The 21855-nt window shown below is 42.3% G+C and overlaps 1 protein-coding gene and 1 pseudogene across 2 annotated transcripts in view; both read left to right on the top strand.

The window, feature by feature from the left end:
- Positions 1-21855, top strand: part of SPECC1 (sperm antigen with calponin homology and coiled-coil domains 1) — a 281070-nt gene that overhangs the window by 6950 nt on the left and 252265 nt on the right. Inside the window, exon 1 of one of the 2 annotated variants that reach the window (XM_050763867.1) lies at positions 16053-18063. The exons of the other annotated variant lie outside the window; for it this stretch is intronic. The gene's annotated coding sequence lies outside the window, so the exon portion shown is untranslated. Of the gene's footprint in view, positions 1-16052; positions 18064-21855 lie in introns of those variants that run through there. 2 annotated transcript variants of the gene reach the window in all.
- LOC126939065 (coiled-coil-helix-coiled-coil-helix domain-containing protein 1-like) lies at positions 8707-9858 on the top strand (annotated as a pseudogene).

Raw genomic sequence — 21855 nt, 5'->3', positions numbered from 1 at the left:
TTGGGTCACTTCTCTCCCTTCTGGCTGAGTAGGCAGCATTCTTTTGTCTTCAGACTCCAGTGTTCTGGAGAAGACTGCAGATGGTCTGCCTTTTTCCGCATTATGGGCTGCCCACGTCTTTCTCTGTGTTGGTAGAATCGCCAGCCTTGCTAGATGTGTCTTACCCTGATTGGACTCTACTGATTTTTCTTGGCATATGCTGAACCCTTTCAAGCTATAGATTCAGTTACTCAATTTCAGGAGAATTTTCCTGTATTATATCTTAAATTTTCTTTTCCTGTGTCATTTGTTTTGTTCTCTTCAGAATTAGCAGTTGTGTGTCTGTTGAATGTTTATCTCCCATATCTAACTTTCCTTTTTTTTTTTTTTTTTTGAGACGGAGTCTCGCTCTGTCACCCAGGCTGGAGTGCAGTGGTGCGATCTCGGCGCACTGCAAGCTCCGCCTCCCGGGTTCACGCCATTCTCCTGCCTCAGCCTCCCGAGTAGCTGGGACTACAGGCGCCCGCCACCACGCCCGGCTAATTTTTTGTATTTTTAGTAGAGACGGGATTTCACCATGTTAGCCAGGATGGTCTCGATCTCCTGACCCCGTGATCCCCCCCGCCTCGGCCTCTAACTTTAATCACTTTCATAGATTTCCTATATTCCATTTCCCCAAATGAGTCTCCGCTTTCACTGACTTCTTCAGCAATTCCGCTTCACTTCTTGCCCTTCTTCACGTCATGTTCATCAGGGAATGGTGTTCGTGCTTTTCTCCATTGGTGTCCTTGACGTCCCTTATCTTCCTTCAGTAAGGAGCAGGGCCCACAGGGCAGGATAGTCCTTGCTTTAGCCTGTCACTAAGCTGAGATAAATTTGAAAACGGCTCAAGATCTAGAGAAGTGAGTCTTGATTCTTGTCGTCTTCCCTCGATCTTGTTCAGCAAATTCCTGTCTCGGAAATAGCCTTTGTGTCTGTCGTTCAGGGTGGAGGCCATTCTCCACTCTCATTATAGGTTGAATTTCCTTCTCTGTTTTGACTTTAACAGAAGGGGAGAGCAGATATTTTTTCTTTTATAAGAATTCCCAGGGCGGGGTGTGGTGGCTCACATCTATAATCCCAGTACTTTGGAGCTCGAGGCAGGTGGATTGCTTGAGCCTAGAAGTTTGAGATTAGCCTAGGCAACATAGTGAGACCCTGTATATACAAAAATACAAAAATTAGCATGATGGCACGTGCCTGTAGTCCCAGCTCCTCAGGAGGCTGAGGTGGGAGGATTGCTTGAACCCAGGAGGTTGAGGCTGCAGTGAGCTGAGATCGTACCACTGCATTCCAGCCTGGATGACAGAGTGAGACCCTATCTCAGAAAAGAAAAAAAAAAAAAAAAAAAAAAAAAAAATTCCCAGACATATAGCTTGAAAATTATCTTTTGCAAAAAAATAACATATTACAGTATATAAAATTCAACATGTTTAACAGGGGGAAGGAGGGAAAAGAAGATTATCTTCTGCCCCTGTCCCTTAGCTTCCAGTTCCCAGCCCCGGGAAGCACAACCATATAGAACATATTCCTAGAGTGGAATTGCTTTGTCAAAGGATGTATGCATTTGTACATTTGATAGACACTGCCAAATTGCTATCCATAGAAGCCGTCAGTATATATATGCTATCAGCAAAACATGAGAGTGCCAGTTTCCTCACATTCTCACCAACATGATGATGTTCGAAGCGTTTCAAATTTTTGCCATTCTAATAGGCAAAATAGATTTGAAAGTTTTATTTAGCATTTCCTGTTAATACAGGTGGTTGAGGAGCCAGGTGCGGTGGAGCACACCTGTAGTCCTAATACTATCATTTGAGCCCAGGAGTTCGAGCCCAACCTGGGCAACATGGTGAGACCCTGTCTCTCAAAAAATAAAGAAGTAAAAGTCAGTCTGAGCATCTTATGTGCTGAAGAGCCGTTTGTATTCACTGTGAACTACCTGTTCGTTACCTATCACATTTTTATTTTGGGTTAGTGGTGGCTTTTTCGTTGGGTTTATATAGGTACTCTTTATGTGTAGGAAAATTAACTCAGTCTGGATATGAGTCAAGCTTTGTTTTCCCAGTTCATTCAACTATGATTATTTAGTTGTGTTTGTGCTATGTTTTAGGTATGTAGAAAGATTTGGTTTGTATGTAGGTGATTTTCTCTTTTATAACTTCGGGGTTTTTATATTATAGGCATTCCCCATGCTAAGAGTCCACGGATTCTATGGTGTTTTCTTCTGCTAATTGTATTATTTTCATTCTAAAAAAATTTTTATTTATGTATTTTTTTGAGATGGAGTTTCGCTCTTGTTGCCCAGGCTGGAGTGCAATATCTCAGCTCACTGCAATCTCTGCCTCCCGGATTCAAGCGATTCTCCTGCCTCAGCCTCCTGAGTAGCTGGGATTATGGGCATGTGCCACCACGCCTTTCTAATTTTGTATTTTTAGTAGAGATGGGGTTTCTCCATGTTGGTCAGGCTGGTCTCGAACTCCCGACCTCAGGTGATCTGCCCACCTTGGCCTCCCAAATTGCTGGGATTACAGGTGTGAGCCACCACGTCTGGCCAATTTTTTTCTTGTAAATATTTGGTGCTCCTTCAGTTACTCCTGGTGTTGGTAGTAAGGTAGGGTGCCCAAGTATGTTTTTCCAGATGCTTATCCTGCTGTCTGAACACCATTTGTTGGTTCCTTTGGAATACCAGCTGTATCATATATTAAATTCCTGTAATATCATATATTAAATTCCTGTAATTCTTGGTCTAGTCCATGTCTGTTTGTCTATTCATGTACCAATATCAAACCTTTTAAAATTTAGGCTTAAAATATTTTTTAAAATGCAAAGTCAATAAAATCATTTTGGAGGGAAGTCTTATGGGAATATTTCAGTAGTTCCTTCGAAGTAAGATGTTGTAGATGATTCTTCTGAGCACAATCTGCTATTCATTGTTAGGGCATGTGTTTACTTACCTACTTTGAATTGATTTTGCTGACAGAAGTAAGGACTCTTGGATGGTCCTTCTATATTCTCCTACCCTGGCTCCCTGGTAATGTGGAAAATGAATTTTCAGGTAAAATTGGCAGAGTACATTAGGAGTATATTAACATGAACTGGCCCAACGTAGGCTCACACTTGATAGCTTCATCTTAGTAAGCATCCTTCTTTGATTAAATAAACTGGCTGTGGATATTCTCCAGGGAAAAAGCTACTGCTTATTCTTAGAAAACTAATGTATACATGAGCTGGTAAAGAGGAACTTCTTTAAGCACAATTTTAGAGTTATAGAAGCATATATTTGTTGTTATGATCTTGCAAGTTTGCTAAATGCTTTACTGAAAATAGCATGCATGGAAAAACATAGCACAGTATGTCCCAAATAAGCACTTGGTTATTTCTTTTCTTTTTTTCTTTCTTTTTTTCCCTTCACACAGAGTCTTGCTTTGTCGCTCAGGCTGGAGTGCAGTGGTGCAATCTTGGCCCACTGTAACCTCTGCCTCCCTGATTCAAGCAATTCTCCTGCCTCAGCCTCCTGAGTAGCTGGGTTTACACGGACCTGCCACCATGCCTGGATAATTTCTGTATTTTTAGTAGAGACAGGTTTCACCATGTTGGCCAGGCTGGTCTCGAACTCTTGACCTCAAGTGATCTGCCCGCCTTGGCCTCCCAAAGTGCTAGGATTATAGGTGTGAGCCACTGTACCCAGCTAGCACTTGGTTATTTCTTTAAAAAACTTATTTAAATTCTGTCCTGAATTTGTTACATGCTTTCTTTTAAAATGTATGTTTAGGTAAACATCTGTTTTAGTGCTTTTTCTTCCTTTGAATTTTTTCATTTATTTATTCATTCAACAAATATTTATTGATTACTTGCTCTGTGCTAGATAGCGTTTTAGGTACTGATATTCAGCAGGGAACAAAACAGACAAGGACCTTGCTTTTATTGAGTTTATAATCTAGTGGGGGAGATCAGCAATAAATAAAAAATTGTCAGGATGTGATTAGTTTTATGGAGAAAATCAAGCAGGGTGGGGTGAAAGTGATTCACTTTGGGGGCAGCATCTAGTGGGAGGTCAATATAGTTACACTGAGCCTTAGTTACCTTTTATTAGAAAGGCAATGTGGGAAAATAGGAGAAGCATGGACTTCAGAGTTTGATAAGCTCCTGTACGAATCTCAGATTTTCTACACGCAGGTTGTGTGGCCCTGACCAAATTACCTAACCTCTCTGACCCCCATTTCCCCAACTGTCCAAAGGGGAAAAAAGAATACCTGACTCCTAGTGGGTTATTAAGGATTAAATGTGACAACTTCAACAAAAAACCCTAGAAGAATGTTTGACCTGTAATAGTCACTTTATAAATAGTAGCTAAAATATTATCACTTCATCACTTTGTTCATTAAAAGTTTTTTAACAAGTTTACCCATTATTTCATGAGTTTTAATATCATGTGCCTAATAAGATGGTAGGTTTTAACCAAAGCACCCATAAATGGCCATTTGTGCCAAATATCACCATGGTAACTGCTAAAATGGGGGGATTGCTGGTATTAGTGTATTCATTTCCAGGAATTGTCATAGTTTAATGTTCATCTGCAGTTGGTCACATTTTGTTGAGGTCATAACAGAAAAGGAACTACATTTGTATTGAACATTGTATTGGAACAAATTTTAGTACCTCTGAAAGGTCATACATCATAGAATCTAGACATAAAACCAGAGTTCTAGCTCAGAAACACCAGTACTACCACTATTTCATCTGTCCCACGTTGAGGAATATGACAGACTCTGGTTCAAAGGTACTTTAATGCCTTATCCATACTCCTAGAGGCCTAGGCTGAAATTCTACTAGACCACAGGCTGGGAGCAGTGACATCTCCAAGATACCAAGTCTGTCAGGGTCACCGATGGAGATTTCCATAGAGGAGGTTCTCTGGCCTAACTGAAGGCATCACTTCTTAGATAGGTGGCCCAGTCAAACACTATCCAAGGAAGGATCATGGGCTCTAGAAAGATTTAGGGACAGAGTAGCAGATACACCAGAATGCTGAAACCTGGAACAGGCCAGGAAGACAAAACAGCAGTCTGCACATAGCAAAAAGAGAAGGAAGGAAGATACAGGTAACAACGAAATGGATGTGAGATGAGAATCTCAACGTGAGGTCACATCTCTATTCCTAACACACACAGTTTGTTACCTATCCGTTTGCCCTAGAGACAGGGCCACACTAAATAGCACCCATTCTTTCTCATTTTCCTTATCCCTCAAACAAAGAAGGGTCCCTCCCTTGGCCCCAAGTCAGTGGGTAAGGTATTCTGCCAAGACCTTTTTCAACTATCCCCTATCATTTATGTTTTTTACTTCTCCCTGTCTACTGATTTATTCTCCCTCTACCTCAAAACATGCTCATATACTTCCTATCTTTAAAAAAGAAGTCCACCTAAATCTCCTACTCTGACCTTTAACTCAGCAGTTAAAGTTCCTTTCATGGTTCACTTTTCAGGAGGAATCTGACTCCACTTCTTTTACCTTTGAATTCCTCCTTAATTCTGTGATCTCCTTAGTTCTGTGAGCTTCCTCTATTCTTGCTAAAGTCATGACTATCTCTGGGTATGTTCATTGCCTGTTGGACATTTGAATATCTCAGGCATTTCAAGTTCAGCATTAATTGAACCCATTATCCGCTTCCCTAGTGTGATGATTTTAAAATATATCCATGAATTCTTTGACATTTCTTATTTCAAGAGGTGGAGCTTAGTTCCCTTTCTAACTAATAGAATAAGGCAGAAGTGAGAGTGTTAGGAGTAGGTCCATAGTGTTAGGAGTAGGAGGAACACTATGGCTTCCTCCTTGCTCTCTCTCTCTCAGTTCACTCGTGCTGAGAGAAGCCAACTGCCAGATGGGGAGGATGTTCCAGCAATGCTATAGAGAGGCTCACTTGGCAAGCAACTGAGATCTCCTGCCAACAACCAGCACTGCCTTGTCAGGCAGGTGAGTGAACTCATTGGAAGTGGACCCTCCAGCCCCAACTGAGCCTTCAGATGATGCACTCCCAGCTGACATCTTGATTGCAACCTCATGAGAAACTCTGAGCCAGAACCAGCCAGCTAAGCCTATCTTAGATTCCTGACCCACTGAAACTGTGAGATAAGCCTTTGTGTTTTAAGCTGCTAATGGTTGTCAGTGATTTGTTACACACTACTGTATAACCAATACACGTGGCAAACCTTCTGTATTCCCAGTCCTAGGGAAAAAGAGGAAACAACTCCTTCCTCTCCAAGATCTAACTGGTGACCAAGTCCTGTTATTTTCTTCTAGGTATCTGTTGATTCAGCCTGTTCTGATTTTCCTAGTCACTCTCTCAGTTTATTATTTTTCATCTAGACTGTTTCAGTTGCCTCTTAACAAGTTTCTTGCCTCCAGCTTCACTCCTTTTTAATCTATTCCCCATACTGCCATAAAAAGAAATTCTAAAATGTGAATTTGAGCATCTTTCTTCTTTGCTTGAATTGTCCCCATTGACTAGAGTTAATCAAGCCCAGTCATCTTAAGCAATGCAGGCAAAGCTGTTTGAGGTTTGATCCCAGTGTGCTTTCCAGCTCCCGTCTCTCCTGCAGCACTGAGTTTAGCCATCAGAAATGGCTGGTGGGTCCCAGAATCTGCCACGGCTTTTCCTCTTTCTGTGATTGGTGTGTGCAGTTCTCTCTAGTTTTGGAAGGCTTTCACAACTCTTTGACGCTTTCTCTATTTTCTGAAAGTTAAACGTTCCTCCTTTCTTCTGCAGTCCCCAGTGGATACCTGTGTAATTGCTGTGATCACATCACTGTCATTGTCTCTCAATGTCTGTCAGTTAGACCAAGAATTCCACTAGATGAGGGTCGATGCTCTGTTCATCTCTTTTTTGTTGTTGTTCTTGCATATCTGATCTTTTTAAATGTTTGACATACTTTTTCTTTTTTTTGGAGGGGGACAGTATCTTGCTCTGTCACCTGGGCTGGAGTACATTGGCGCAATCATGGCTCACTGCAGCCTTGACCTCCTGGGCTCAAGCAATCCTCCCACCTCAGCCTCCCTAGGAGTGCACCTCCACAGCTGGCTAATTTCTGTGGAGACAGGGTTTCACCATGTTACCCAGGCTAGTCTCGAAGTCCTGGGCTTGATATTCTTTTTTAACTTTACTGTGGTAAGAACACTTAACCACATTTGTTGATCTACTACATTTGTTGATCTACCCTCAACAAATTTTTAAGTGTACAATACATTATTGTTGACTCTAGGTACAGTGTTGTACAGTAGATCTTGAGAGCTTATTCATCTTGCTTAACTGCGACATTATGTTCGTTGATTGGTAACTCCCCATTTCCCTCCCTGCAGCTTCTGGTAATCTCCATTGTATTTTTTGATCCTATGAATTTGACTATTTTTGGTATCTCATATAAGTGGAATTGTGCAGTAATTGTCTTCTATGACTGCCTTATTTCATTAGCAAAATGTCCTCAAGATTAATCCATGCTGTTGCATGTTATAGAATTTCCTTTTTTTTTTTAGAGGCTGAATAGCATTCCATGGTATGTGTATACTACATATTGTCTACCCCTTCGTCCACTGATGGGCATTTAGTTGTTTCCACATCTTAGTTTTACTTCTTTGAGGAACCTGCATACTCTTTTCCATAGCGGCTGCTCCATTTTACATTCTCATAAACAGTGCACAAAAGTTCCGGTTTCTCTACATCCTCGCCAATAGTTGTTGTCTTTTGATTTTTTGGTAACAGCCATCCTGACAATGTGTGTTCTGTTCGTTTTAAATCTCTAGCACCTAATGGGATATTTGAAGAGGGTACCTGAAACTTTTAGTCTAGCAGATAGGGAATTTCATATTAGCAGAGTCAGAATATAAAAATGTAACTTTACCTCTCTATACATGATCATAACTTCACTCTCTAGCCATTGTTTTTCCACTAAAGGCAGTGAAGAGTCTTTGGGGATGAGGGTTCTGGCCCCGTCACTAATGCTTTCATTGGCCACGAAGGCTTTGCCAGTTGTTGGTGCCATCCATTCCTCTGTGTTCCCTTTCTCTTTATGTTAGTCCCACTGGGCCCCCTCCTTTCTGACTGTGAGAATTCTCCAGGCTTGCAGGCTTGTGCTCAGCTGTTTCAGTGCCTCTCTGGGGCATGCACCCTGGGATGTGCTGTGTGGGTCTCAGACCTACCCTTTGGATGCAGGGGCTTGCCCAGGGCTGAGCCTCTTTAGGAGGAATACACTCTGGGAAGAACGAATGATGTATCTGGGATTTCTGTTAGCTAGATCTCTTATAAATTCCAAGTCTTAGTTTGGGATGGAAAGAGGTAGAGGATCTGGACTTTTCAGAGACTTAGCAGCATCTTTTTTTTTTTTAATACTTTATGTTCTACATGTGCACAACATGCAGGTTTGTTACTTATGTATACATGTGCCATGTTGGTTTGCTATACCCATTAACTCGTCATTTACATCAGGTATATCTCCTAATGCTATCCCTCCCCACTAAAGAAAAATACTTAGTTATTCCAGTGGAAAACTGTGGTTCCAAGAGATATCTGCTGTGCATTTATGGGCCTATTTTAGAGCAGAATATCAAACTATTCACCATAATTTAAAAAATAATATTAAATAATTAAAATAATTAAAAAATTGGTACAGCCTGCCAGGAGCTCAGTGTGCAATGGCGACATCAAGCCTGTGAGGCCACCTGGTGCGGCTTGGGAACCCGCAGAGGCCTGCGCTGAAGCAAACCCCTCATGCTAGCTAACTGTGGCAAGGATTGGCATCCGGAGAAGGGCGAGGCTGCTTGTATCATGGAGTGTCAGCTTGCTGGAAGCCGAATGAATTCCGCGATGATATGTGCAGAAAAGAGATCCAGGGCTTTTTCAATTGTGCTTCAAGGGCTTAGGAGGCCCCCCAAATGAGATCAATACAGGAGACCCTGGGAGAGTCTGGGAGTTTACCTCCCAAGAAATTGAATAAGTTGTCACAGAGGCTTCCTTACAAACCTCACCTAAGCTTAAAATGGAGAAGCATTTTCAATGATTTCTGAACTATAGTTTCTGACAATTATGCAGAGGTATTTTACAGACGTTTGCATTGCTATGACCTCTTTGAAGGATAGAATGAGGCAAAATACTTTTTCCAACCTTTGGAATCATAGTATGGGTAGAAGTTATGTTTTATCTTGAAGTAAAATCCTCTGAAGAGAAAAAAGTAGTTTAAAAATTAATTATACTTTTTTATATTTATAAGAGCGATCACATTGTTTGTGATCTTTGATAGTATCTATAGCCCAGGACAAATTTCCAGAGCCATTCCATTTCTTTTCTTATTCTGTTTCCATTGAAATAGAAAGCCGAAACCAGAATGATAGGTCATCAGGAATGATAACAAGTGTTTTGACTCTAACTGATCAATCTGAATGTGCATTCAGGTTAAATATGGATGCAGAGATTATAGTGAATTTTTTTTACTGAAGGCCACTTTCGGCATTCTTTCAGCTGCTGAGTTAACAAGCATGTCACACTTAAAAACAGGAAGGTTGGCCGGGTGCAGTGGCTCACGCCTGTAATCCCAGCACTTTGGGAGGCTGGGGTGGGTGGATCATGAGGTCAGGAGATAGAGACCATCCTGGCTAACACGGTGAAACCCCATCTCTACTAAAAATGCAAAAAATTAGCTGGGCATGGTGGCAGGCACCTGTAGTCCCAGCTACTCGGGAGGCTGAGGCAGGAGAATGTCGTGAACCTGGGAGGTGGAGCTTGCAGTGAGCCAAGATTGCACCACTGCACTCCAGCCTGGGCAACAGAGCGAGACTCCATCTCAAAAAAAACAAAAACAAAAACAAAAACAAAAAAAAAAAACAACCAGGAAGGTTAAGTGTTTTTTGTTTGCTTGTTTTTGTTTTTGAGACAGGGTCTTTGTCTGTTACTCGCCTAGGCTGTAGTGCAGCATGACAACGGCTCACTGCAGCCTTGAACTTGAGGGCTCACGCAATCCTCCTACTTCAACTTCCAGAGTAGCTGGGATTACAAGCATCTGCCACCATGCCTGGTTAATTAAAATCTTTTTTTCATAGAGACAGGATCTTGCTATTGTTGCTCAGGCTGGTCTCCAGCTCCTGGCCTCAAGTGATCCTCCTGGCTTGGCCCCCCAAAGTGCTGAGATTACACATGTGAGCTACCACACCCAGCCCAAGTGTTTCTATTTAGTTGATAATGGCGAGTAGATTCCTAATCCACTCTTCGATTGCATTTGATTCTGGAAAATGTTTCTTTATATCATTTTGCAGCATTTCAGTGTAGTTTTTAAATATGCCAATCATGTATCAAAAAATGTATTTCTGGCCGGGCATGGTGGCTCAAGTCTGTAATCCCAGCACTTTGGGAGGCCGAGATGGGCAGATCACAAGGTCAGGAGATCGAGACCATCCTGGCTAACACGGTGAAACCCTGTCTCTACTAAAAAACATACAAAAAACTAGCCAGGTGAGGTGGCGGGCGCCTGTAGTCCCAGCTACTCGGGAGGCTGAGGCAGGAGAATGGCGTAAACCCGGGAGGCGGAGCTTGCAGTGAGCTGGGATCCGGCCACTGCACTCCAGCCTGTGACAGAGTGAGACTCCATCTCAAAAATAAATAAATAAATAAATAAATGTATTTCTTTAATTTGTGAAGAAAACTGTCGACTGTCGGGGAAGTCAAACTGGTGGAGATTTAGCTGCCTACATTGCAGCTTGGTCATATCATCAGGATATCATAACAGCATTAAAAAATCATGATATTTTGGCTAAGATTCAGGCTGTTCCAGATAATGATTACTGAAATACACTACTTGAGTGAATCACCTGAGATCACAGAAATGGTCTTTATCAGCATTATCAAAGTCATGAAGAAATAGTTTTTTCCTCATTTTAAATATTCCTGCTTTTAAATATCTTTGCAAACACCTTTCTCCTTAGCATCCCATGTATTTCAGTGTGGAAAAGCAGACCCTGGGACTCACTGTCCATACCGCATGTTGAAAAGGCTGATTGTCCATGACTGTAGTGTGACTTAAAATGTTTATCCAGCCGGGCACAGTGGCTCATGCTTGTAATCCCAGCACTTTGGGAGGCCATGCAGGGAGGATCACTTGAGCCCAGGAGTTTGAGGGAGGATCACTTGAATCCAGGGGTTCGAGACCAGTCTGGGCAACATGGTGAGACCCCCATATCTATAAAAAATTTAATAATTAGCTGCGCATGGTGGTTCGTGCCTGTAGTCCCAGCTACTGAGGAAGTTTAGGTGGGAGGATTGCTTAAGCCTGGGTGACTGAGGCTACAGTGAGCTGTGATCATGCCACTGTACTCCAGCCTGGGCAACAAAGCGAGACCCTGTATTTAAAAAAAAGTTTATTCATTTTTTAGCCCTGAATGAAGATAAGATTATTTAGATCAGCGGTCCCCAACCTTTTTAGCACCAGGGACTGGTTTTGTGGAAGACAATTTTTCCATGGACTGGGGTGGGGGGATGGTTTTGGTGTGATTCAGCCACATTACATTTATTGTGCACTTTATTTCTTTTTTTTTTTTTTGAAACGGAGTCTGGCTCTGTCGCCCAGGCTGGAGTGCAGTGGCTGGATCTCAGCTCACTGCAAGCTCCGCCTCCCGGGTTTACGCCATTCTCCTGCCTCAGTCTCCCGAGTAGCTGGGACTACAGGCGCCCGCCACCTCGCCCGGCTAGTTTTTTGTATTTTTTAGTAGAGACGGGGTTTCACCGTGTTAGCCAGGATGGTCTCGATCTCCTGACCTAGTGATCCGCCCATCTTGGCCTCCCAAAGTGCTGGGATTACAGGCTTGAGCCACCGCGCCCGGCTTATTTCTATTATTATTACGTTGAATATAGAATGAAATAATTCTACAACTCAGCATAATGTAGAATTAGTGGGAGCCCTGAGGTTGTTTTCCTGCAACTAGATGGTCCCATCTTGGGGTGATGGGAGACAGTGACAGATCATCTGGCATTAGATTCTCATAAGGAGCATACAACCTAGATCCCTTGCATGCTCGGTTCACAACAGGGTTCATGCTCCTATGAGAATCTAATGACACCACTGATCTGATGGGAGGTGAAGCTCAGGTGGTAATGCTCACTTGCCTACTGCTCACCTCTTGCTGTGTGGCCTGGTTCCTAACAGGCTATGAGCTGGGGGTTGGGGACCCCTGATTTAGATCATCAACTCTGCTCTGAGGAAAACAGCAGTGTTGTAGACGGGCATGAAGTGCAACTTCTTCTACTCTATGTAGCAACCCGTTTTCTTTCTGTTCCTCCTTCAGTTTAGATCCCTGAGACCCTTTTCCACATTGTACCTTGGTCATTGTATATGAACATCAAACATGAAAGGTGCTAGTGAGACCCCATCTCTATAGAAAAATTTAAAAATTAGCTGGCCATGGTGGGCCTGTAGTCCCAGTTACTTGGGAAGCTAAGGCAGGAGGATCCCTTGAGCCCAGGAGTTTGAGGTTGCAGTAGCTCTAATGGTGCCACTGCACTCCAGCCTGGGTGACAGAGCAAGAGCCTGTCTCTAAAAACAAAACAAAACAAAGCAAAATAAACATGAAGGGTGCTGATTCATACCCTGCAAAGAGGTTTCATTCGGCAGCAAGTTGAAATTATCTACTGGTTTGTACATGAGCTAGCACTTCCTCTTCCACTTGGCATGCCATTGATATTCCTTGATGTTCAGTGTTATTTGATAGAGGAATTTGCTAATACCTTGTTCTCTTTTCTCTTTGACGAAAACATTTATCATTAACTTTGGGGCTGTTCTAAGGAATGTCCCATTAGTGTGTGTGTGTGTGTGTGTGTGTGTGTGTGTTGCCTCTGAAGGGTGCAGCTTTCAATGATGCCTCTATAGTTGTGGTCTTTTCCTTTTGATAATGAAATGCATCAGTTTTGCACTGAGAAACGTTATTTTGCCCTTGAGGAATAACTTGGTTGGTTTACTAAAGAGACCATCAAACTTTGAAAGTGACATGGAAAGCTTATGCGGTTTCTGCAACTATTTCAGAAGCTTCATAAACAATAATGAGTCTGGGCTGGGCGCAGTGGCTCATGTCTGTAATCCCAGTGCTTTGGGAAGCTGAGGCAAGAGGTTTGTTTGAGGCCGGGAGTTCGAGACCAGCCTGGGTAACATAATGAGACTCTGACTCTACAAAAAATAAAAAAATTTAGAAAAAACCCACAAAGACAAACAAACAAACAAAAAAAAAATGAAGGACTCTGGCTTTAGGAGCAAATGAATCCAAGGTCTGATAAATTCCAATTTTTTATTATTCACCATTGTGCTTTCTATGTGCACTTCCCTTTTTAAACTGCCTGGGTGGTACATCACTTGATGCACAGGACGTGTGTCTTTCCAGCCTGCAGTTTAGTTCTAGTCAATAGTGAGCCTCCTAATTGTTCAGAGTTGTATTTATGCCACTCACAATGTGACTTTTATACTTCATCAAATCATTTTGCTGTAGCAGTCCTTCTGAACTGATGTGATGCTACAAAGTAGAAAAAGATGAAAACTGATAATTTTAACAGATATAAACACAAACACATATATAAACACCAGTGCATAAATATTGTGAAAATATATTGTGTAAAAGCAGTAACTTGTAGCACTAAGATTAACTACAGTGTTAGTAGTGCAAGTATAAATTTCAAACTTAATGATTATATAAAGAATGAAACAGGATTTCAGTGACCATAATACCTTTAACATTTCAAATTTATGAAATATATGTGAACAAAATTGTTTCATTTGTTTCTTTGTTTCTTTTTGAGACAGTCTTGCTCTGCCACCCAGGTTGGAGAGCAGTGGCGTGATCTTGGCTCACTGCAACCTCCACCTCCCAGGTTCAAGCAATTCTCCTGCCTCAGCCTCCTGAGTAGCTGGGATTACAGGTACCTGCCACCATGCCCCAAAGGCTAAATTTTGTATTTTTGGTAGAGACGATGTTTCACCATGTTGCCCAAGCTGACCTGGAACTCCTGACCTTAAGTGATCCACCCACCTGGGCCTCCCAAAGTGCTGGGATTACAGGCATCAGCCACCACGCCTGGCCCATTTGTTTCTTTTGAAATAGGAACTCCCAGTGTAGCTTTTGATGAACTTCCATGGGCCTCCATGTGTCCTCCATCCTCAGGTTGTGTGTGCATTGGGCTGTAGCCATCTGGTGACAAGGACCATGCTAGAGGCCAGTCTGAGAGTGCACCTGGTAGATCCTTAAAGATGGTAGATCCTTAAAGATGCAATCTTTGGGAACCTTGACCTTTGATTGCTATAAGCAAGTAAATCCCCTAGTTGATCATCACGCGGCTAAGCAAGGCCTATGAGGAAATTGATTTCTTGACAGAAACATTTGGAAGGTCTTCAAGTTACTTCCCTTACCAATCACATAACATTTTTAAATGTTTTCTATAACTTACTGACTTTGGTCCCATTTTTCTTTCATTTGTTCAACAAATACGTATTAAGGGCTTCCTGTGTGCTAGGCACTCTGCAAAACAAGCCAGCATATTTGCCCTCATGGAACTAATGCTTTGTATATATGATTTTCTCCTGTATCATATCCAGTCTATACTTTGCTGCTTATTTTTCTAATTTTCCTTTCTTACCTATAATATTTCAGATCCATAAACTATTTTGTCTATGTCCTTATTTCAAATTATTCTGTGGCCGTGCATGGTCACTTACGCCTGTAATCCCAGCACTTTGGGAGGCTGAGGCGGGCGGATCACAAGGTCAGGAGATTGAGACCATCCTGGCTAGCCTGGTGAAACCCCGTCTCTACTAAAAAAAATACAAAAAATTAGCCGGGCATGGTAGTGGGCGCCTGTAGTCCCAGCTACTTGGGAGGCTGAGGCAGGAGAATGGCATGAACCCGGGAGGTGGAGCTTGCAGTGAGCCGAGATCCGGCCACTGCACTCCAGGCTGGGCGACAGAGCGAGACTCCATCTCAAAAAAAAAAAAAAAAAAAAAATTATTTGTTCTCCAGTCCAAACACACAGTAACAGTCATAGCATTAACCTTTATGCATTAAAAGGCTTAAAATTTCCATCCAAAATATTTCAGGTATTTTTATTTTAAAATTAAACAGGATCTCCCTCTTTCATCCAGGCTGGAGTGCAGTGGTGTGATCACGGCTCACTACAGACTTGAATTCCTGTGCTCATCTGATCCTCCCACCTCAGCCTCCCGAGTAGTTGGGATTACATGTGCCACTGTGCCTGGCTAATTTTTAAAAATCTTTTGTAGAGATGGGGCCTTGCTATGATGCCCAGGCTAGTCTCAAACTCCTGAGCTCAAGTGATCCTCCTGCCTCAGCCTCCTAAAGCGCTTTCCTACTGGCATGAGCCACCAAGCCAGGCCCAAATTTCAGGTATAATGCAAGAAACACATTTTTTTTTGAGACAGAGTCTCACTCTGTCACCCAGGCTGGAGTGCAGTGGTGCGATCTTGGCTCACTGCAACTTCCGCCGCCCAGGTTCAAGAGATTCTTCTGCCTCAGCTTCCCGAGTAGCTGGGATTACAGGTGCACGCTACCATGCTCGGCTAATTTTTGTATTTTTAGTGGAGACAGGATTTCGCCATGTTGGCCAGGCTGGTCTCGAACTCCTAACCTCAAGTGATCTGCCCACCTTGGCCTCCTAAAGTGTTGGAATTACAGGCGTGAGCCACCGTGCCTGGCCAAGAAACACATTCTTATAAAAAGCCAAATATATAGAAATAGAGTAAATATGAAGTCACTCCTTATAATTCCTATCCCAACTGCCTCTCAAGAGCCATGAAAGAGCCTATTTTCTACATTTTTGCTAATAGTCTTATCTCTTTTTAAAATGTTAGTCTGCATGATGGATTTAAAAATACCTCATTGCTTTAGCTCATATTGGTTCCTATTAGATGGGTTAAGCATCTTTTCTTATGTTTAGCCGTCATTTGTATTTTTCTTTTTTGTGAATTGCCTTTTCATGTCCTTTGCCTTTTTTTCTGTTGGACTGTTTGTTTCTTCTTGAGTTAATTTTGGTAACCTATGTTTTCCTAGAAAATGATCTGCTTTGCCTAGTTTACAAATCCTTATATGTAATTACGTCCTCTTTCTTGTTTCTAATTTGGATACCTTCCTTTTTTCTTTCTTGATTAGATTTGCCAGGGTTCTATCTTGTTAGTCCTTTCAAAACATCAACTTTTCATTTTATTAATCTTCAAGGTCATTTAAAAAATGTTTTCTGTTTAATTAATTGCCGCTTTTATCTTTATCCATTTCTTCATTCTACTTTCTGTGGACTCAGAGAAGACCCCTTCATGTAGAGGAAGGTGGGAACAAAGGTACAAAGATAGTTGTCAGGGGACCGGAAAACAATTGTTGGCATCATTCCCCTTCACCTCCTCACCCCCAACTGCCATCGCACATACAGGCAGTTCAGAATCCATCAAGAAGTGAGAGTCAGGAATCAGGCAGACTGAATCGGACTATCAGCTTTGTTAATAAGGCTAAAGTAGAGAGTAGTGCTTGGCCTAAGATCCCAGTCAGGCTAGTAACCCTTCCCTCTGAGTTAAACCTAACCAACAGAACAAGGCATTTAGAATGCCTTGAGAGGTTTGATAAGAAGACAGTTAGAAATGAATAAATCAATCACTTAGAGGTACTGAGGGCCAAATGGCCTCAGGGCAGTTCAGTTTTTCAGTTCTGTTTGGAGACCTAGATCAGGAATGAAGAAGAATGAGTTGGCAGTCTCTGGTTGGTGGCTGAGTAAGCAGGGCCCGAGTTGGCAGAGGGAGGTGATCCTGGGGCTTCACACTAGTCAGCGAGGTTAAGTGAGACCAGCAGGGCATGGAAGAAACCAGGAAGAGGCAGGAGTCAGGGCTTCAGCTTCTTGTGAGCTTGCAAACCCAGCTCGGAGGGAGTGTGATGCTGGGACAGCCAAAAGAGGAGCAGCTGGGGGCCAGAGAAGGGCATTGCACATCCAGAACCCTGATGGCAGGAGAGTCGAGAGAATGGGCACACCACCAAGTGTGATGAAACTTGTGGGGGATTGACGATGAGTCATTCTTCAGACTCTCCGGGACTCTTGTTCTTTCCCCAAATTAGGTGAACATCTGCTTTGGAATCAAAAGGGTAACTGCTTTTCTCTTTCTGGCTAATTAAACAAATGCAAATGTGTGCATAGCCTTACTGTATCCTCACACAGCCTGGGAGGGAAGCACAGTGTGGGTGGCAGGTACATGACGCTAGAAGCAGAGGGTGTTCAGTGCTGGGGTGGGAGGACAGCAGGAGGATCTGTCCCGGTGCCAGGCATCTTCCATCCCTACAGGACCTCTCAAGGTTGTGCTACGTGACCTTCGGCGTATGAATTCACCTGGCACCACAGTATTGTTTTTAAAACTGAAAATATACCAGCGTATTGTAACTTGTAAGCCCACGAACTTCTTGTTTCTAGCCATGTACTTACAGAAAGCCCTTGCCATTATGTTTTCACAGGGAGGGCATGATGAACCTTGTCTTATAGCTCATGAGAAGGCCAACTGCACTAACCACTCCTTGCCGGGTGTGGTATGTTTCCCTCTGTAATTAGTTCTCCCTGTGTACTTTCTTATGGTAAAATTTTATGCTTTAGAACAAAAATTAAAAAGTCACCTAAAGAGATGGTTTGGTTAACATGGAAGTCAAATTCCTCTTAGTAGAAATGAGCAGTTATAGTCAGACCTTATATATATTACAAAGAAGAGCAATATATTTCTAAACTACATGCTTATGTCACATTTCAGATTTTGTTTAGCAATTTGCATATTCATTATGATCTGCTAACCCACCTGTTTTGGAAAAACCCACTCAAACTGGGGTTTTTCCTCTGCTCTCACACCACAGCAACAGTCATCAACATGGAAAAAGACTTCTGTGACCAAATGTGTGGGGATTTCTCTCCAGAAGCAGTGGACACCAGCTGGGTGTTCTCCAGTTCAACTCTGACGCTATCTACCTGGAGAGAGCATCAGATCCCACAGGGTGAGACTCAGGCCCCAAGGCTGCCCCCTTCCGCAGACACCAGTCTCAAGTCTGGGCCTCTGGAACTTCTGACCAACTGGCTTCAAGTTGGGGTTCCCATGACTCCTTCTTTGGGTTCAACTAATTTGCTGGAGCACCTCACAAAACTCTAGGCAACACTAACTTACATTGATCAGTTTATTATAAAGGATATCGCAAAGGATACAGATGAAGAGAAGTGTAAGACAAGGGATGGGGAAAGGGCATAGAACTTCCACTCCCTTCCTGGGTGCACTACTTTCCAGAAACTTCCAGGTGTTCAGCTGTCCAGACGCTCTCTGAACTGTGACCTTTTGGGTTTTTGTGGAGGCTTCATTGCATAGGCACCACAGCCATGTAGAAATGTGATTGGACGAAAAGTACATGATCTAAATCCAGCATGCCCATCTCTCCAAGACTTTTCTTGGCCTCTCTGTGTAGCATTCCTTCCTTTAGGGTATGGCTAGGACTCTCTCTAGATTGAGGGACTTCTGACCCATAATTAGATTAGGGTCCTGTCTCGGGCAGGTGAAAGGACAGGAGAAGTTCAGAGAGAGAGATTCTGTTTCCTGAGGCCTAAAGGGCCCTGAAACTATAAGAAGAACTATAGGCATCAGGAGCCAGGAACAGGTTCCTAATGCCCATAGCCCTTGTTATAATTTGTTATCTATATCTCTATCTGTCTATCTATCTATCTATCTATCTATCTATCTATCTATCTATCTATCTATCTATCTATCTGTCTGTCTGTCTGTCTGTCTGTCTGTCTGTCTGTCTATCTGTCTATCTATCTATCTATCTATCTATCTATCTATCTATCTATCTATCTATCTATCTATCTACCTATCTCTGTCTGTCTATCAATCAATCATAACACCATACCATCAGATAAATAATTTCTATTCATACCCATTTTCTGGTAATAAAAACTGGATCTGTGGCTGGCTAGGTGAAACTCCAAAACCCATGAAGCTTTTTACCTTTTTTACCTCTGGGAGTGTGCCCTTTCATCCAGAATCATTAAGAGTCTCCTGGGTACCCCTCTCTGAGGACTCTTATTCTAACAGCCTTTGCAAAAATTAGCCAAACATCTGTTTGAAACTCACTCAGAGTCATTTTCATCTTTGCCTTTCTCCTAGTTATTTTTAGGGTTGATAAATTTGTTTTCCAAGAGCAAACAGAGCATTTTTAAGCTTTGATTTTTGGCTAGCATTTAGGAATTCTTGTTCTGTGGAGAGCGGGCCAGATGCCCACTGAGGAACTTAGCCTGCACAGAGATTCCTTCAGTGGAAGAGCACTGGTGTGGAGTCATCCATCCGGCTCCTAGAGCTTGGCTACCCTGATGCTGCCCGGTCTCCCTGCAAATGAACACCTCAACATGCCATTATAGTCGATCATCTTACTCTGTTCTTACAGAATCCGGGAGGAGAGATTTAGAGTCCCTGCAAAGGATGTCTTGTGCAGGGTTTAATTATTTCTACAATTAAGAAAGCCTTCCTCAGGTTGAATGGAATTTATTTTCTGCAATATAAGCCATGAATTTACAAATAGAGTCTGATGCTGTCAGGATACATAATGGTTGTTATGCTTAAGTAGATTTTTTTTTTTTTTTGAGATAGAGTTTTGCCCAGGCTGTAGTGCAGTGACACAGTCACTGCTCACTGTACCTTCAACCTCCTGGGCTCAAGTAGTTCTCCCATCTCAGCCTCCCAAGTAGCTGGGACTACAGGTGCCATACCACCACACCTGGTTAATTAATTTTTTTTTTTTGGTAGAGATAAGGGCTCTTATGTTGCCCAGGCTGGTCTTGAACTCTTGGATGCAAGTAATCCTCCTGCCTCCCAAAGTGCTGAGATTCCAGGTGGGAGCCACTGTGCCCAGTCTTAAATAGATTTTTAAAAATTACAAAACTGTTACATGTTCATAGTAAACAGTGTAGAAAAATTTAAAAAGCATAAAGAAAATTAAAATTTCCTATTATTCCACCACCTAGATAACCATTCTTTTTTTTTTTTTTTTTTGGAGATGGAATCTCACTTTGTCACCCAGGCTGGAGTACAATGGTGCGATCTCACTGAAACCTCCGCCTCCCAGGTTCAAGTGATCCTCCTGCCTCAGCCTCCCGAGGAGCTGGGACTACCGGTGCACACCCCCAGGCCCAACTGATTTTTGTATTTTTAGTAGGGACAGAGTTTCACCATACTAGCCAGACTGCTCTTGAACTCCTGTCCTAAGGTGATCCATCCACCTCGGCCTCCCAAAGTGCTGGGATTTCAGGTGTGAACCACCACACCCAGCCTAACCATTCTTAATATACAGATTTTTTTTCAGTCTTTTTTATATACCTAAATGTAAATATGAGCTCCTACTGCAAACACTTTACAATTTGTATTTTCCACCAACATATATTGTCATCATTGTTCTAGATCACTGGATATTTTATAGTATCACTTTCTATATTGAGATGCTGTAAACTCACATATATTCACATTTATGTAAATGTTTACATATTTATAATATTTTTAACATATTTATAGTATATATAATATTTCTATAGAGATAGCATGTATTCACTTAAATTCACTGCCATAAAATTCATACTTTGAACAATATGGTGATTTGTCTGTATCTTCACAAGGTTATACAACAGTCACTGCTATCAAATTCTAGAACATTCCATTACCCCCCACCCTGAAAACCCAGGGCAGTTACCACCCTTCCATCGCTCCTTCCCTCATCCTGTGGCAGCCACTCAAGTACTTTCTGTTTGTCTGAATTCCCCTCTTCTGGACATTCCGTAGAAGTGGAATTATACAATATATGGTCTTCTGCGTGTGGCTTCTCTTTTTTTTTTTTTTTTTTTTTGAGACAGGGTCTTGCTCTGTCACCCAGGCTGGAGTGCAGTGCTGCAATCTCAGCTCACTGCAAACTCTGCGATCCTCCCACCTCAGCCTCCCAAGTAGCTGGGACCAAGATGTACACCACCATACCTGGTTTGTTTTTTTGGTAGACAGGATTTTGCCATGTTGGCCAGGCTGGTTTCAAACTTCTGGGCTCAAGTCATCTGCCTGCTTCAGCCTCCCAAAGTGCTGGGATTGTAGGCGTGAGCTACGGTGTCCAGCCTGTGTGGCTTCTTTTGTTCAACATAAGGTTTTCAGGGTTCATCCATGTATCGGTACGTTATTCATTTTTACTGATGGATAGTATTTCACTGTGTGGATGTACATTTTATATTTATCCATTCATCAGCTGATGGCCATTGGTTTTTTTGGTCTGCTTTATGGCTACTGTGAAGAGTGCTATTGTGAACATTTGTCTGCAAGTTTTTGTTTGAACTTCTGTTTTCAATTCTTTTGGATATATACCAAGGACTGGAGTTACTGGGTCATAATAGTAAAGGTGTGTAACTTTTTGAGGGACTCCCCAAACTGTTTTTCACGGTGGCTGTACTTTTTCACATTTACATAAGCAATGTATGAGGGTTCCAGTGTCACCACATCCTCACCAGCACTTGTTAATATCTGTCCTTTTGGCTGGAGCCATCCCAGTTGACGTGGAGTGGTATTTCCCAGTGGCTTTGATTTGCAGAATACCTAATGATTGATTTGTCTAATATGGAGCTTCTTTTCACGTGCTTGTTGGCCACTTGTATTGTATAGTCTATTTGGAGTAATATCCATTCAGATCCTTTGCCCACTTTTCAGTTGGGTTATTTGTCTTTTTGTTATTGAGTTTTAAGAGATCTTTACACATTATAGATAGTAGACCCTTATC

The sequence above is a fragment of the Macaca thibetana genome, chromosome 16, assembly GCF_024542745.1.
Source record: "Macaca thibetana thibetana isolate TM-01 chromosome 16, ASM2454274v1, whole genome shotgun sequence".
Taxonomy (NCBI): Eukaryota; Metazoa; Chordata; class Mammalia; order Primates; family Cercopithecidae; genus Macaca; species Macaca thibetana.
Note: the sequence above shows the minus strand (reverse complement) of the source record. Positions and strands in the feature narration are given on the sequence as shown.